Source organism: Aplysia californica, unplaced genomic scaffold (genome assembly GCF_000002075.1).
Source record: "Aplysia californica isolate F4 #8 unplaced genomic scaffold, AplCal3.0 scaffold00122, whole genome shotgun sequence".
NCBI lineage: Eukaryota > Metazoa > Mollusca > Gastropoda > Aplysiida > Aplysiidae > Aplysia > Aplysia californica.
Window position 1 is genome coordinate 938,608 of NW_004797392.1, and position 6,969 is coordinate 945,576.

The following is a 6,969-nucleotide window of genomic DNA, read 5'->3' on the forward strand; positions in this document are numbered from 1 at the left end:
GGGGGGGGAAGGAGGGGTGTTTTTGCACCATGAAAAAGGAAACGAACAAGGGGTATTTCACATTTGAACATAAGACAAATGGTCATGACAATTCAACTTTCGCAAATATTTTAATAACGAATCTTAATGCAAAGATGCATTCAAATGATATAACACAAACGAGGTTACAAAGATTTCAAGTCATCACAGTTTCAAATTTCTCCGCAGACCACACATTTACAGACAACTACAAAATGAATTGATTGAAGTATTATTCTGTTTGCCAATACCGTTAGTTAACTAATCTATGAAGTGTTCATTTATTCACAACAATTAATTTGATTGTTGCCTCTTGCTACAGAATCATACTGAAAAAAAACCCCCATGGGAAAAACGTAATTCTCATGCCATGTACAGACCTTGACTATACAAGAATCGGGGGAAAAAACAACAAAACAACAAAAAACAAACACATAACGCAAAAAACAAGATATAAGCCTATATCAAATTCACCCTAAACACACATCAGAATGAGCGAAGTATAGTCTAAAATCGACACCTGTATGCACGCACACACGAGCGAGAGTTTTCATGTGTGCATGAACGAGTCCAGGAGTCCAAGAGTGTGGGTGTTTGCTACTGTTTGAGAGTGTCAGTGTGCGTGTGTGTGTGTGTGTGTGTGTGAGTGTGTGTTTATGTGTGTGTGGGTGTCTGTGCGAGTGGTGAGCGCGCATCGTGTGTGTGTGTGTGTGTGTGTGTGTGTGTGTGTGTGTGTGTGTGCACAAGCGTATGTGTGTGTGTGCAACTAGGATGAGCTTGCATGTCAATGAGACTCTCTCAAGACATCCTACAGTCCAAAGAGGACCAGCAATGAGAAGGTTCGCCCACACCTGACACGATGTAGAGATAGACTAGGCCTACTGGGTACTGGTAGTCAATTTTCTTATTTTTCTGTGTGAGCCTTAGATATCAGTGACAAGTCGCTCTCCTAAAAACCTCCCAAAAAATGTGGCTGATCACGAGCTGATCATCGCATGGGTGTAAGAAATGGGCATCTAGAAAGAAGAAATGCAAAATGATGCACTTTGGGGAAATGTTTCTTTAGTTCTATTAAAAAGATAAAACAATAGTACAAAGTAAATGTGAACTGAGTTTGTGAGATGAAAGTAGTACAGAAGAGATCTGCCGTCTTATGACAAAAAAAGTATGCGTGATTAGGTCAAATATCGTTTTTATACAGAGGAGAAAGTCCTTTTCATGGCGCATCTACCTATCTTGGCTTTATGGCTACACAATTAAAATTAAGAAAGTTTTAGGCTTTTGAAAATATGCGTTGTGACCTAATTACATATCAATATTGTTTAAGACAAAAAATTTTTAAATCAAATACTCCACAACTATTTACTGTATACCTCAGCAAATTAGACAAAACTTAACCGGCTAATGAATACCGACATAAAATAATCAGACCGTCCAAATCTGAGTTGACTTGAACCACACGCAAAATTGCTTCTTTGGTAAAATTTCATTTTTGGCATAATGTATGTTTTTTTTGTCATAAGACGGCAGAGATGTGAGGCTGGGCCGAGGACTGCAGCAGACAGAAAAAACTGGGGATAGGAGGATGTCTCTGTACAGCGGAAGACAAATCACAAAATGCTGGCACAAGATGTAAGTGATGAGGCTACAATTACCACCACAAACCTTGGACATTGTCAGGAGTTCAGTAAGAGTAAGAAGTCAGTAAACTTTTTCTTTCATGAATTTCTTTAGTCTGTAACAAGAACGTACATGCATACAGATTTTACTTATGTCTTACTTCCATAACATAACATTTTTTTGCTTTTACAATTCAGAAACTGAGAATTCTAAATACTGAGAAACAAAAGCACTTCACTACAACTTCAGTAAGAAAATATGAAGGAAAAAAAAAATGTGTACATCAACTGAGCAACCACAATTTTCACAAACACCACAAATAATCTCCACAGAAACAGGTGGCCAAGTCAGAACGCACAATACTTGCAACCCTCCATCCACACACACGCACAAGAAGACATCACCCATCCACTTGCACACACACACACAAGCAGACACACACACACACATACACACAAGCAGACATCACCCACCCATTTCCACATACACACAATAGACTCACAGCAGGTACAATAAAAACAGAACATCACAAAACATGTGTCTACTAATATGAAGTAGATCTTCCCATCAATATAGGAGTCTGTGAAATTGTTTGTGGATAAGCAATAAGCAGTCACAAGGCTGCACCTGAAATGCCTCTTAACATAAATGCATTTGAGAGTCTTTACTTCCAAGCTGTATACAGTCAAACCTCGTTATACCATCTACCTTGGGACGGGCATGAAGTTGGGAGAACAGCGCGGCTGGCGGTTCAAGGGGATTCTTCTGTTGTCTTGCACCAACTGTTCATGAAATATGATTCTACTCTGCGATCTGTGTTTGAAAAGTGTCTTTTTCTTGGTGATATAGATGTACATATGAGCATGTATTCAGAGCCAAGTCTTCTCTTCCTCTATCTCTATGTCCTTCTCGAGGCAGAAAGATGATCAAGTAGCCAACCAGTGGGTGTTGTGCGCCGTTTCAGTTTGGCAGTCAGTTTGCTGGCGGTATGGTGGGGTAAATCTGCATTAGTTAAATAAAGACCGTACAACTCAGACAGTTGGCGGATGGCGGTGTGAAGGCCAAAATACTATGTCTATATAGGTGTTCCCTGTCATATGTTGGCAAAACCTGGTGATAAACGGGGCTGGTGGTACAACGAGGTTTGACTTTGTTTGCTTGTCAAAAAGCACAATTAGAGCATCACATTGTTTTAAGTCTTGCTAAACCTGCCTGATCAAGACAGATGGAAAGAATATACACTCAATCTCTTACTCAGTTGATGGAATTATTTTTTGACTTTGAAATTTCTACTTTAGAATACTAGTACTAGTACAAGAAAAAGCATACCATTAACAGTTGCCTTTCTGAAAAGAAGTCAACAGCTCTGCAATGAGTCTCGTAAAAATTCATATTGAGAATTGTTCACGAGGACACTGAAGTAATAATTACTCTATTTTGTGAGTGGTACATTATATTTCTTGTCTGAAAGAATTCTACGCATGAGTTTGGAAAAACATTTTTAAGATTATTTCTTGGCATACAGCTGAAAGAAAAAGTCTGTTGGACTGACAGGCAAATTAAGCACCCTGAATTCAAACCTAACCTTTTGAGTTAAACCAGAGAGCACTGGGTCAGTTTCACAACAAACAACAACTAGGTCATAAAACTGAAAGAAACTGGATTAAAAACTAATAGGACCTCTGACAGACCACCCTGAGCGCTTGAATAGGGTAAAACCATCTGAACAAAAACAAAGGAACAAAACACTGATGTGCCCTTAAAGGTAGAGCCACATTCCATCACCCACAAATTGGGGCACAAATCACATAACACAGAAAATCAAAAGTCCTAAAGCTCAGGCCTCCATCATAAATTAAAAAAAACAAAAACAGTTCAACATACTTCATAAACTTCTGAGAGAACAAGTGGCCTATCTAAGTCAATGAGCAGGACCAGCTTATATCTGGGAGAGATATCCTGGGTAGGCCTACACTAAAATATAATCTCTTATCAGATTTTGAGTCACAACCAATTCAACATAAATTAATCCTTACAGTACAGACTCCCCATGTAGGAACAGCAAAATTGTAGAGTAGGATGAGGAGAAAGCGGCGTAAATGTTATCCTAACGGAGGACTCCCCCCCCCAAAAAAAAAGATGACAAGAGAATTTGTTTTGCAAGGTCATAGCAAGCAATGTTTAAAGATATAATGAGTTGATGTGAACTTGTAACTGATGAAACAATAGTAGGTTAACAGAAAGATTTCCCCAACTAAATGGATTGAAAAGCACACACAATTTAGGATATAACATTTAAAAATTGAAAAGTGGAGGGCATTAACTATCCAACAAGAAAGAAATGAGCAACCTGGAACACTTTTCTACATTTTTACATTGGTTCACTTCTACAGGAAATTTCAAGAAAGGTGTTCGCCCTTTCCATGCTTGGATTCATTGAATCATGTCAGTTGGTGTCCCTACAACAATATAATACAAGTGGTCACAACTACATGATGCTTCTCGTGACCTACATTATGATGCATACATAAAACTTACACCGACAGTAAATAAACATCTCTTTCAAGTACAGACAATGGTTTTTCTTTAACCTTGATCAGACACACAGGCTATCCCATATGTATATATATATATATAATATATATATATAATATATATTGCTTTACAGGGCATTAGATCAACAGGATATTCAAAAGATTAAAAAAAAGTAACACATATGATGCACAAGGCATCTCAACCCAAGTAGTGCCACAAGAAAAGGGTTTTGACAACAAAAGACAATTCTGTATATTAGATTAAAGTCAAAAACCTTGGCCAGAGCCGTTTCATTAATCTGTGTCTGATATACCACAACACTTGTTTGCACACATTGAAACATTGAAGCCACCAGTGGGAACCTTTGCTCAATACAAACACTGCTTCGCTCCTGAGCTAACCACTAATCCGAAAGCATTAGGTACTTTGGATAACATCTCATCATCTCTTCACAACCAACTTCCCCCCGCTCCCACTCCAAGCTGAATGACAAGATTCAAAAGGATTATCATCTGTCCTTGCAACAAACAAAGTGACAAAGAATGGAATAGAAGCAAAGAAACAACAAATCCTAATACGTTTTAAGTGATTGCTTGGCTCCATTTGATTATGTCTTAGTTGGAGTGTGTTGGAAGGTGCTCATGTTCCTTGTTTTCACTGCTGTCCTTATATGTGTATAAATACAATAAATGCATGGTTGAGAAGTTCTTCCTCTGGTGGTTCAACTGGTTTTCTTGTTTATATGACATGTTTTTTCTTGGCTGTGTGTGGTCTTACTCTCAGTAATAATGTCATCAATGTGAAGCACTCAGAGCTTATACTAGTATAAGATAGAATATATATATACTATTACTATATAAATGCAATTCATTATCATTATTAGTGGCACAAGTACTCCAACAGGCAGTCTTCTATATCTTTTATTATTCCACCTCCTCCTTTGCAGCAGAGTACTACACTGAAATTTAAATAAAACAAATCTATAACAGTTGCAAATCTAGCTACCATCAGACAGATTTCAAAATGTTCCACTTTTCTTTCAGGACAGTTCGAAATAACCTGAAGGAAGAAAAAAACAACTAAATTCCCATCTGGCAATTTAAATGCAATAACAGCTAAAGCAAATGTCAACGCATATCACAATGTAACGAGTTCCATGAAAAATGAGAAATATATCAAAAAGCTATTGTTTTTCCTCTTGCTCTGTTCTGTATACTTCGCCCCAATCAAACCTATGCATGCATAAATGAAACATGCATGAACACATGTGCGCACACATACACATATCATAGACAGAAAATTAACTGCACAATGTAGTCATAAATTCTTTGAACCATTCTTTTTGTTGCCATTGATCACATACTATTATAACTACTGATCAGCCTTTTTTCTAATCTTGAAACTTCTTCAGTGTGTGATTTTTCACTATTTCATAAAGAGGCACCCCTGAGGAAGCTAAACATCAAAGTTCAGTCACCAGAATGCTTTGGATTTTTCGACCAAAATCTGGCTACTGACAACCAAGGCTCATGACTTCCAAAGCAGTCTAGCTAAAAAGCAGATGTACCCTTTGAAAGCATTTTTTAAAAGCATTTTTTGAACAGTGTAAGCAGTATTCATTTGAAAAAAACAAAAAAAAAAACCCCCCAAAAATCCCCCCAAATATTCACCATCGCAGCATAAAATAATTTAGTACTTAATAGTTGATCTGCAAACTCAAAAAAAAAGAAGAAAAAAACAACCCCCATTCTACTGAGGATCATCAGCAGGCCTTCAGAAAGCCCTCCATTGAGAACAGCAGTCTTAGCACATAATAGCTGAGACAGCAGTATCCACACAAAATTGACAATGGCTCTTGCAACCCGTACATGGCATATTTTTTAAATTTCAATCTGAAGAAAGACAAAAGTTGATTTATTTTAACTGACAATGGCTTCTCTGCAACCCCCCCCCCCAAAAAAAAAACAGCAACAAAAAAATCCCAATATTTTTCTCTTAGCTATTCTTTAAATAAGCTTGCAATACTCAAGATTGTCTTCCACACAAGCAGCTACAACTACAAGCAGTGGGAGCAGGTAATTACAAGTCATTGCTAGTGTAGCATGTAGTGACATTTCAATTTCAGTTCTCACGTCAGAAACACCTTTATTAACACTTACAGTACCGTCGTCGACTTTAGTCGCCAGCCGTAGTATGTGCTCAATAGCGCAGGCCACTTTAGTCGCCGAAGCGACCAGGCACACTAAATATAATTTAACAACAAATAGATGTACTGCACTGAAGTAAACACCAAAGGAAGTGACTATATGATAGCTGAATGGTTGATGAAGCTCTTTGAATTTTTAAAGCGTGTCTCTTGGGCTGCCAAGGTTTTTTTTTTTTTTTTTAAATTCTACCGCACCACGGCTTCAGCGTTCTAAACTGGTTCGGTACTTGAGGGTTTTTCCCTATATTATGAGCCTTCGGTACTGTTAGTGTTAAACACTAAACATCAGTTCTAGAAAAGCAAATATTTCTCTTCAGCACTACCAGACAAGAAGTAACAAAACAAAACAAAACACCACTTAAACAAAGAGGATGATAAATATAATACTGTAATAATTCTATTACAAACTTGAAATTGTTTAAGTATTGTAGAGTAGAAATCAACAAAATATTAACATCAAAATAAACATAAATACGGCACTTTACAATCACACCACCATCATGATAGACCTGTTCAGCACAGAAATAACTGGCAATTACACATTGTAACATTATCTTTCTAAATTCATATTTTGTTTTCCCACTAAGCAC